The sequence below is a fragment of the Alligator mississippiensis genome, chromosome 7 (assembly GCF_030867095.1).
Source record: "Alligator mississippiensis isolate rAllMis1 chromosome 7, rAllMis1, whole genome shotgun sequence".
Classification (NCBI taxonomy): Eukaryota; Metazoa; Chordata; order Crocodylia; family Alligatoridae; genus Alligator; species Alligator mississippiensis.
The window spans coordinates 48,825,990-48,836,799 of NC_081830.1; the positions used below are offsets into that span (position 1 = coordinate 48,825,990).

Consider the following 10,810-nt stretch of genomic DNA (forward strand, 5'->3'; position numbering starts at 1 on the left):
CCTTTCCTCCCCTCCCCTCTCTCTGCCCACCCACCCGCTGCCACCACTTACCGTTCCTGCTTCCCCACCCTCTGGCCACCTGCTGCCACCACCACCACTTCCCCCACCCACCACCAATTCCTTGCCTGTGGGGCTGGGGTCAAGGCTATCCTACAGGTAAAGGTGGGAGTGCACAGTCTGCTTCCCCCATGGGAGTGAGCAGGGATCAGCCCCATGTAATAACAGCAATAATGAATCAAACTTGAGTATTACAAGTCTGGACTTGATTTTCAGAGCTGACTTTACTTCCAGCTCTGCCTCTGACCATGTTTTGATTTTGAAAATACTATATTAATTCTATGTCTCAGTTTTCTCATGTGTACAAATGGGATAACAATATAAAGGAATGTCTACACAGTCTCCATGTCTACCTTCAGAGCCTTCAGACATTATGCCCTGCAGTGGAGGGGCTGCCTGCTGGTCTGGAAGTAGTGTAACCAGGTCCACAGGGAGTTTCAGGGAAACTAGTTAGCTTTTCTGAGTGACAGGACCAATTAACCTGCCCCACCTAATTAGCCCATGTAGGGTGTCAAATAAAAGTGTCTGCATGGATTCTGGTTAAGGAAGGAGCCTACCAAAGCAGTAGGGCTGTGTGAAATTTCACCAGGTGTTTCGTTTCAATGCTGTTTCAACTTGTTTCAAGTTTAAAACAATGAAATCAAAATGAAATGAAAGGCTTTGAAACAGCCTTAAAACAAAACGAGGGCAGTTGAAACATTTTGAGTTTCGAAGCTAGGCTTGCTTGCAGGGAAAGAGAAACTAAGGAGAGGGAGGGGGAAGAGGGAGAGGAAGGACTGCTCTGATATTGACATGTGTAGCTGGCCAGTGACTGATCCTTCCCTGAGGTCCCTTCCAATCCCAGTGCTCTGGAGGAGGGATGAAAAAACAGCTTAACACACAGATACCTTAACACACAGGCACACCATCACGGAACGAGTTTTGCTTGTCAGCAGCCTGAGGTGCAGTTTCCCAGAAACCCCTGCACCTATCTCCTTGAACCTTGGCAGACTTCATGCCTCCAGAAGGGGCTATAATCCCTGCTGTTTTCATACAAATATGCCAAGAAATGACAAAGTTATAGGCCATTTTGTGCTTCTCCATTATGGCCTACGGGTGAAACGTTGAAACAGTGAAACAGTTTTGATGATACAAAACAGAACAGCACTTTGAAATGAAGGAAACTCGAAGCGAAACACTGTCCCATTGAAACATTGATACAGAAGTTGAAACGAAATGGTACTGTTTTGCACAGCCCTACCAAGCAGCAAAGGGAACTTGAGGACACTGCTACGAGACATAGTAAGCTTACTGTATAGCCTTACTCTCCTTTGCATACTGCTTTGAGATGTACAGATTACAAGGTTAGCTTTATATATGTAATTTATCACTAACATAATCAGGAAAATCTTCCAACTATCTGGAGAGTTTTATATAGACATGTACTACAGAATTTGCCCCAAATTTACCAGGAATAAATTCAATCTAATTACACAATTCTATAAGTGTCTTATTCTATATAAAGACATTCTCATAAAAAACCAAGATAAGAGAAAATGAAAAAGATATTCAGTTTTGTGGAAAAGAAAAAAGTATCTGAAAAGGATATAATAATAAAAACACAGTAATCAATATAGACCTCTTGTGTATGAAACAATCTTTAAATAGGGACTAATGTAGGCCTTTTTCCTATGGATATCATTTAGCTTACAATAGTCATGCAATATCAACTGCTAGATGAGTAGTGACAAGCACATATGACTTTGATCTGAGCCTTAAATGAGGTTCTGTGAATGCAGCTATATTTTTCAAAATCTATCCAGTCAACAAGGAAATGAAGTTATATGGCTTAAGTTGTAATTAGGGATGGACACAGTCATTTTTCCTCATTTTAAATGCACTTGAACATTGTGGAGTTTAAATTTGACTCAAATATCATTGGCTTTGTGTTCTTAAAACAGGCTGTAAGGAGTGGACAGAAAATAGTAGGAAAAGGAAGAGAAAAACTCTATACAAAATAATACATTCAGCTAGTAAATTTTTTAATTAAATGATGAAGAAATCATTTTCATCCGCTTTTATTTTCTTGGGCACCCAAAAATAATAAGGGGCTTGCTGGTTCTTAGTTTTAAGGTGTTTCTCCATTGTTGGGCACAAATAATTCTTATAATTCTTATCTAAACTGCTCAGCATCATGGGTTTCTAAGTACTGATTTCAGGCTAACCTTGCAAAAATCAGTCCACTCTAACTATTTTCCAGTATCTCCTTATCTGCCTTAGACTGACCCTTGTTAGAAGAGGTCTATCCATTCTTGTTATTTGCTAGGGTACATTTAATATCTTAGAAGCCCTGTCTCCTGAAATATAGGAAGTCAACAAAATTATAGTTTAAAAAAGAATCTTTAATTTCATTGGGTGCATCTACACATGCTATTGGCATGGAGCAATAACCTCCAGCACATATCGTGCCAGAATTTATTGCTCCCAGGTGCCATGTCTTCATGTGTGCCTGGGACCACAGCATATTGAGCCAGATCAGAGCAGCCGTGGCTGGCAGGGGACCCAGAGGTTTAGTCTCCCAGCTCAGGGCTGCTCCGACCTAGCTCTATAAACTGCATAGGGGCTGGCTGGGGCAGGAGGGTGCTCCAGTGCAGAGCTAGCTGGCAGGCAGCCCTGCACTGATGAACCCTCATGGCCTAGCCCACTCTATCAGCATCTACACATGCATTGCTGTGCACTAATGAACACCATTGCAGTATAATACTTATATTTACAAGTACTAAACTATAGCAGAGTTAATTAATTTCTTCTGGCCTAGGACCACACGTGTAGACTTTGAGGTTTTGCTGTGAAGCTAATTAGGCAGCTCTAAAGTAAACGTCTCCTGTAGTTGTGTCCATTAAAAATGAACAGGTAATAAGGTGTGCAGTTTAAAATGCCACCCACTTGGTATTACTGTGAACGTTGCATAAAAATTCACTGAAATTCTCAAAACTAGACTTACCAAAGATTAACTCCTTCCTAAAGGGGATGCAGGCCACTGGTTGGGGAAGATTGGAGCTGATTCTCTCTGCAGCTTATCAGCTCCACTTATGTCATGCTTATATAGTTAGTTGAATTCTCCATCTCTAGAACATTTTTGATTATTTAATACATGGGTCAGTCAAAGACCCATAGGTTAGATCATGTGGCTCCACAAGCTGGATCCAGTCTGTGGGCCCCTGATCTATTTGATGTTATTCCTAAAATAAAATCAGTCCTAAGAATAACAAAAGATATTATATCCATTCTGGTTCTCAAGGCTGAGTAACACTGCTCAGGGAGCAGCTTCAGGGGGAAAAAGATATCATGGCAATCTTTATTACACAAACAGTTCTTTAAAGACTGATGGTTCTGGTTAGTTCGCTTCACAATTCGTCATTCAATAATACAAGCCATGTGACTTGATGCAGCCACACTTCTAATATACACAGGATTAAACCTTCAGGAAAGTACTTAGGCACATACATAACTTTGAATGTAACACCATTTAATTCAAGGGGAAAAGTACATGCTTAAAGTTAGAACACTCTTAATACGCTTCCCTGAGTCAGGGCAGCAGTTTTAAACCTCACAAGTGAAATGTAGTTGGCACTAATTATAGCCTGAGTGTGTTCAGCTATCTTCATACCAGAAAGAAAAGGAATTTTGTACCCAGTACCTTTACAGCCATAGGTTTTAATTACAGGGCCCCTTAAGCATATGTCAACCCACACTGGTCATTTTTGGGAAGTAAGGCTATTTTTCCCCTCCTCAGATACTTACCCATACTGTCACCAGTTCACACTACAATATGTACCCCCTTAAAATGGGTACCACTGAAGGGGCAGAGACACTGGAGTTGGGTACTAGACTAGTCACCAACAAGTGGCTTCCTCTAAACAGCTGTTCTGAAAAGTCCATGCATTGGCTGGTGGAAAGATAGAATGGGAGAGCTTACTGGAAATAGGAAGTAGGAAGGAAAAAGTGGCCATGTTAAACAGGACAGTGGCTTTCATTAGCTGGAACTATTCAACAGTTTATTAAGGAAATTCAGACCTGTTAGACTTGTCTAACGGCTGTCACTGGAACCTCATACTCCATGTCACACCAGTTATGGAGGGAAACTTGGGCATGGATAATTGTGGATCCAAGAGACCCCCAGATGGAACAGCACTTGATAATTGGCCAATGTTTTCAGGTTGCTGATTGCATGCAATCAGCTCATCCAAAAGGTTCTATTGTGATGCTATATGAGAAGCAGTTAATTTTAGAAAGTCCAGTTGTGTAGGTTGAGAGCAGCAAGACATTAATAAAAAATTGAAGTTGTTTTTAGGGTCGCTGTATGATTTATATTTAAAGGGAATCTGTCAAGGATATTCAGACAACAGATTAAAATTTTTCTTTAGGGGTTTTGCATGAGGTCTAAAATTCCTTAAGTATAAGACTAAAATATACATTCTTTACTTTAAGGAAAACATATTCGGATATAAAAGGAATATTTTGATAGTGAGTGCAAACCCAGCACTTGCTGCTTGAGATTTAAAGCTGACACTGAGTGATCTGTTTTTATTTTCCAGGCTAAATGATATATGGAAGATAAAGTAGGAGCATAGAAGATTATAATTAAAAAAGAATCCCTAGCTTAAAAATCCAATGACCTATTAGTAGAAGTGGAGGGTAGAGAATTTCACTGGCTGCTTCTAAAAGTGCGTGTGCAATGTGTACATTTTTTACTTGACAGAGCTTCTTTTAAAAACTGGCCTCTGTCCTAAAACTGCAGATCTCCTGCCTCAAAGATGGGTGAATACAAATAAAAGTTAGGGCCAAGGTATCCTTATTTGTTACAGAAAGGCAGATTTATGACTTGAGATCTGCCTTTATCTGGTTGATCTGTTTTATAGATAGAGTATTTATATGACGAGTTTTGGACAAATCCTTACCCTGCTGAGAACATTACAATGTCACAGAGTTTAATATAGAGTAATTGGAGAGAACTCTTTTTGAAAAGGGGATGAAGTAAAATTCCTTAAACAGATTTAGGACTGCTGTGAACCCTTTTTGTCCACTTTGAATACGTTTGTTCCACTTTAATGAGATTATTCTGATGCTTCCATCAGGTTTTGTGTGCAATTTTCTGCTGGTTTTACAACAAAGACTTCTTTCTGTTTTTCAACAGAATTTCATTTCTGTTGGGTTAACAGTAATGTCTTTATAGCTGATCAAATGCAGCCAAGTTAACTGACAGGAAAATGATTATAAACAATTGTTGTCCTGATTGATATATTTCAATTATGGCCATATTTGTTTTTTAGATTGGCTGCCTTTTTCAATGCAGCTTTACAACTTCTTTTTCCTCTCCAGGCTGGTTGCCTTTTTAAAATAGCATTTACATTTGAGACATACTACTGTTTCTCAACTATCCTATCATTCTGCTTGGGAAAGACAGAGCTGGCACCCTTTCAGGAATAAAGCAAATAAGAGAGGCATTAAGACAGCCTATGAACTGATGTCTAGTATCATTTACATACACTGTAACACACAATTCATCCAAGGCACTCCCTGTTGTTATAAAAGGAAAATAAAACACATCTTAATTTTCTACTTCGGCCACCATTTCTCCCAAGAGAAAAGGGGTTACTGTAATTCTACCTTAGTGGAAATATGTCTTGCTCATCTTGTGCATAAAACTGATAACCCATGCAGTTGGGACTGCTTATTTATTTCTTATTAATTCATTTCAGTCTTTATAAGTCAGCTGAGCATTCAGTATTTGTAAAAATGATTCTGGAAAATAATTTTGCGTAAGTAATAGTAAACACTGGCATTCCTTCCTGGCAGGGAATGAGAATGATTCATACCATTCTCAGTGACCTAATGAGTACAAACACTGACTGGAATCATGAATAGCTCATTGGCTGAATTCTGGCAGCAGAAAATCCTGTGGTGATGCCTCCACTCATATGTGTCTTTCAAATCAATTAGAAATACTTATTTTGAAACTTTGGAAGGGCATAAGGAGGAATTTTTAGCAGGGAAAAGTTTAAAATAAAACCCCCCTAAATTCTCTCATCTTTACAATAAAAATAAGCCAGCTTTTTCATGCATTTATTTTTCAGTATTGTTTATAATGATGCCAAGATATTTTTACTCTGTGAAGTCTCCTATCAGGCTATAGAAGCACTGCAAATTTTGTTTGTTTGTTTGGTTGGTTTTGGTTTGGGTTTTTGTTTTGGTTTTGTTTTTTTTGGGGGGGGGGTTCAGTGTATACAAATTTAGTACTGGTAGGGCTGCCAAGTTGTTGCTGGTTAAACAAGATCTTATTACTTCAATTAGTTCACTGTCATCTCTTACATGGGGGTTTTTAAATAAATTCAGGTTCGGGTTATTTGCAATTTGGAATTACCTTCACAAATTAGTAAATAATCAATGAAAGCTGTGTTTGAAATTGTATATAAAAATCCTGATGATCAGATATTACAAATAATAACAAAGGTAACAAAATGATCATAACTTTTTCATTTCTTTTTTTATTTTTTAATTGACTTGGTACTGTTGAATGATCAGATGACTCATCTGCCTTGGTATCCACTTAGTTTTGAAATATGGTGTGTGTATGTAGACTCACATTTCTATCATTACTTTTTCTCAATATAAATTAGGGAAGCTTTTCAAAAGCTATGTCGTTTAGAATACTTCAAAGTAACTATGCTATTGGAATACTTTGTTTCCTTCCCGTCTAGTATTATTAAGTGTTCACTTAAGTCCTTAACCAAATGCCACTGAAGCCATTGACTGCCTTTTTATTGATGACACTGGTATTAAAAAATGCTATGATCCAAATTCTACTCATTTCACTGATGCAGATCATCTTGATATTATCCTTGTATGCTTTATTTGCATTAATTCATTGATAAGCATTCAGACAGAAGTTCAGGAAGGCACATAAGCATATGCTTAAGTTCAAGTATATGAACAATCACATTCAAGTCAATGAAATAATTAAATAGTATTTAGCATAAGGCATGATTCTTTATGTACACACACTGGGATGACCTACACAAATCAGAATGACTTCTTTGACTCAGGTGCTCAATATAGATTCCTTTGTTATGGAAGTTACTCTATGTGCTGCAATCCATTAGAATTATCTGTATGCTGAACAGAAGAGCAGAAAAATGTCTAGAGACCAGGACTCAGTATAATTTGTTTCATGATTTCATAGAAAAGATTTGGAAGTTTTGTTAATTTCAGTCATTTACGTAAAGCATGTAAATAGAATGAAGATTAGAAACAGAGTTTGGTAATTCTAAATTGTAAATAGAATGAAGAATGGTAACAAACTGTGAATAAAAATGAGCATGGGGAAATGAAAATGCAACATTAGGGTTCTGTCTTTCCACTCTTGCACTGCGATCCAGACGCTGTTGCATATGATTCTGTGGTTCCTTTAACAAAAAAAAAAAATCATCAAGAAGTGTGCTGCAAGGAATAAAGCTACAAGTATAACTCCTGCAAAAGCTGCAGGGAAGCAGATTAGTAACCATTATGAACATTGCAAAACTAGTTACTCTTTCTCTATCTGCATATGGTAGTCATCCTTGCTCAGTGAGCTCATTAAGAAAACAAAACAGCTTTGTTTGATAGTGTACTGTGGTGTAAATGATACTCTACAGGGACCTCAGCAAGGGCTCTGAAACTCGAAATCCAATGTATAAAATCCACATACTTGGAAAAAAGTATGTCACCTAACACCATGCACCACAACAATACAGAGCAGTCACTCCAGGTTTTTTACTTACTGATCTCACAGCTAGTAAAAATGGCTACTATACATAATGCAAATACAAGATAACAGAAAATGTGTTCATATGTTTCTTCTCTGATTCCTTGCTTTGGAGAGCAGCATTTTCCTGCATGGCTTTACTAAAATCTTGGTGCTCCTGAGCTCTTGCCTCATGTAACAGACTTTTACTCTGGTAAAGAGTTTTCTTAATATTCAGTCTGAGAAAATATATTTAGAAATGGCAAAGCCCTATTGTGAATTTTCCCTTGGAAACTCGAAGCACCGCTTAGCAAAATACATTCTTGTGCTATTAGTAATTAATATGACATTATTAGCCTGATTTTCATTAGGAAGACCATTATCTTTCTGTTTAAAGTGTTTAATTATTAATCATGTCAACTAAATAGTTTCCAAAATCTATGTAAAATAAAATTCTGAATGTTTAATCTGCAACCCAAAAGGGGGGGATCTCCCTTTTTCCCCTGTGCCTCTGTCTCATCATTGTTTGAGTCATAGGGGGTTTGTACATGACACAGGGGTTTAATTCTCCCTAAATTGAAGTGGTGGGTTTTTAAAAAAATATTGTGTCAGAGCCTAATCCTTACCTGCCTTTCCAGCAGCAGAGATGGCAGAGTGAGCTGCTGTTGGGCAGAGTGATCCCTAAGCTGGAGGGGACGGGTGGTGGGAAGCTGGTGCTTCCTTCCATGGCAGTGGCACCCCTCCAGCAGCCCCCCCGCTCAGGCACCCAGCTCTGGCAGTCCCAGAGGGGCCCTACAGCCACAGAGGGAAGCATCAGGCCCCCACATGCTTAGGCATGCAAGCAGGCTCCAGGGGAAAAAGAAAGATCAGGTTTTCCACTTTTTTTCCCCTCTTCTGTGAAGCCTGCCTTCCCGGGCTGCTGCCGGGCTGCTTGCAGGGGTTGCCTGCACAGCCCCTGAGCAGCATGGGACTCAGTACTTCCCGCTGCAGCTGCAGGGTTTAGAAACTTAAATTCCTTAGAAGTGTTTTACTTTGCAGTGTCCTGGAGTCATTTGCTGTGTCCTAAAATCATTTAAGGTGCATTATGCCACTGAAAGTGCTACAGCAGCTAGAATTAATGCACAATGTACTGCCAAATGTGCAAACAGCAATGCCATTAAAGCAGTGCAAAAGACATTTAATGCACTTTAAACCTGCTTTAAAGTGTCATCTACAAACACCTCTAAGGACTAAAGTAATCCTTTACCTATGCCTCAGGGTTGTATTCAAGCTATTGCCCTTGCAAATGAGGAGGGTTAGACATAACTTTAGGTCATGACCTAAAGGTAATCTATATATAGGAAAACCTTGGTGTTCACACAAAGGTGAAAAATAGGTCTATGGAAAAATGTTTGCTATAAACCTTTAAGATACTAACACAGGGATAGATGGCAGAAGGGAATGAGGAACATTTGCCCACTTTTTTTTTTTTTTTTTTTTTGTAGTACCAAGATGCCAAGGGCTACTCCTATATAGCCAATGATGCTGGAAACCTCAAAGGGAGTGCAGTCATCTGCTTTTGCATTGTTAGAGGGAACAGCGCTGTATATATTCAGAATAGTAACTGCTCTTCAGCTCCTGTCTGTACTACAAAGAAAAACCATTTGTGATTGAACAGTGATGATTAACCCTTTACAGTACCCACTGCTCAGCAAGTCATGCTAACAATCTTTGCATACTAGCCCTGTGAAACTATTCCAAAGCCTGCATAAAGCCACTAAGTAACTGACAATAGCTCTGTGTCATGCTATTTCAGCTTTAAAGACCTCCGGGTACTTACTATGCTCAGTTCCCAGAAGAAGTGCTTCTGAAAGATTTTACATTGCACATATTAGTGGGAAAACCATCAGAATCATTTAATCTATTCTGCCTTGAATAAAATGTGTTAATGTTTGGCATTAAAATGATTTAGATAAAATAATCAAGCTTCATATAGTCCTGCTTGTAGCCTAAACCTAACCTTCGATAAACAGAGGAAAGATGATCCAGTGTTCAGATTGCTTCCCTTTGACAGTAGAAACCTGGGCTCTGTTGCAGACCCTGATGAAGTAGGGTATATCTATATTTCATTGTCAGTATGCCTGAACACAGACAGCCTGGAGCATTTCCCTACCTCTGACTCTTCCATGCTCTCAGGCCTCTCGTTGGTTGTCTCTAATGGCTTCTTTTAAATAACACCGGAGAATCAGGTATTGAGCAATCAAGGGCCTTGTTACATGGTAAGTTTAGGTGGCTTCTGGAGAAGTTAAGCCCTGGACTGGCTGCACATTAACACCAAGTGGTTTAAAGCATTCATTATTCAGTGTAGTTATGCTGCTCCAGGGCAGGTTTATCTACAATTTGCCTAATTTTGTTCCTGTTCCATTACCATGTGGCCCCTTCCCACCGTTATTCCACCCCAGTTGAAGTTTTCCAGTATCCTAGAATGCAGTGGCTTTTCCTGACTCAGGGCAAGCCTTGACCCCAAGGGACACTGGGCAGAGTGAGTGCTGTAGCCCCAGAACTCCTGGAGGCTGTGATACGTCCCACCACTGCCTGCACTGGCTTTGTTCCCGCCAGTGGTGGTGCAGGGAGCAGACGCTGCCTGAGCTCTGGAGAAAAAAGGATCAGGCTTTTCAGAGCTCAGAGCAAGTGAGCTTCAGGACTGCATCTCTGTAGCTCTCTGGTCTTGCTGAAACTGTCACAGCAGTTTAAACTGCTTCCCCAGGCATCTCTAGTCTCAGCAAAACTGATACAGTGGGTCTGCACTGACAGCAAGGCCACCAGGCTTAAGCCCTGACAGCCCTGCACTGAGCATGAAGCTGCCACAGCTTGACCAGACCAGAGAGCCTTAGGGAAGCAACTTGGTATTACAGAGCTGCAGCAGCTCCATACTAAGAGCAAAGCTGCCAGGACTTAAGCCAGACAGCACTGCTCTCAGTTAAGAGCAACTGCATTAGTTGCAGTGAGACC

The 10,810-nt window shown here is 39.7% G+C and overlaps 1 long non-coding RNA gene across 1 annotated transcript in view; it reads left to right on the forward strand.

Annotated features, from left to right (window-relative positions):
- Positions 1-9,721, forward strand: part of LOC132251927 (uncharacterized) — an 81,064-nt gene extending 71,343 nt beyond the window's left edge. The window contains exon 3 of the long non-coding RNA XR_009463669.1: positions 9,304-9,721. This is a non-coding gene — a long non-coding RNA (uncharacterized LOC132251927). The remainder of the gene's footprint in view (positions 1-9,303) is intronic.
- The last annotated feature ends 1,089 nt before the right edge of the window (positions 9,722-10,810 follow it).